This window comes from Carlito syrichta, unplaced genomic scaffold, assembly GCF_000164805.1.
Source record: "Carlito syrichta isolate Samal-C Ts95f unplaced genomic scaffold, Tarsius_syrichta-2.0.1 Scaffold307010, whole genome shotgun sequence".
NCBI lineage: Eukaryota > Metazoa > Chordata > Mammalia > Primates > Tarsiidae > Carlito > Carlito syrichta.
The window spans coordinates 73,973-74,315 of NW_007251106.1; positions in this window are offsets into that span (position 1 = coordinate 73,973).

The window sequence follows — 343 nt, forward strand, 5'->3', positions numbered from 1 at the left end:
GGGGGGGGGGGTTGCTCCGCCCGCGCGCCCGCGCCTGCCTGTCGACCCCTGACCCCTTCTCGGCCGCAGCCGGGAGCCCTTCCTCGCCGTCCTCGCCACGCGTCCCCGTCTCCCACCCCCACCCAGCTGCCCCTCCCGCCGCGGTGTTCACCGTTCACGGATGATTTCTCCTTGCTCTGGGACCCCAGCCGCCCCTCTATCCCCACCCCTGGGGGCCGCTGTTTCAGTTCCCAAGAACGTTTAGGGTGTTGAGAAAGCTGGCGGGACCCGCGGCGCTATTCTGCGCCGCCGCCGGGGTCCGTGAGCCGCTGCCGCCCTGGACAAGGCGCGCGGGCCCCGGGGC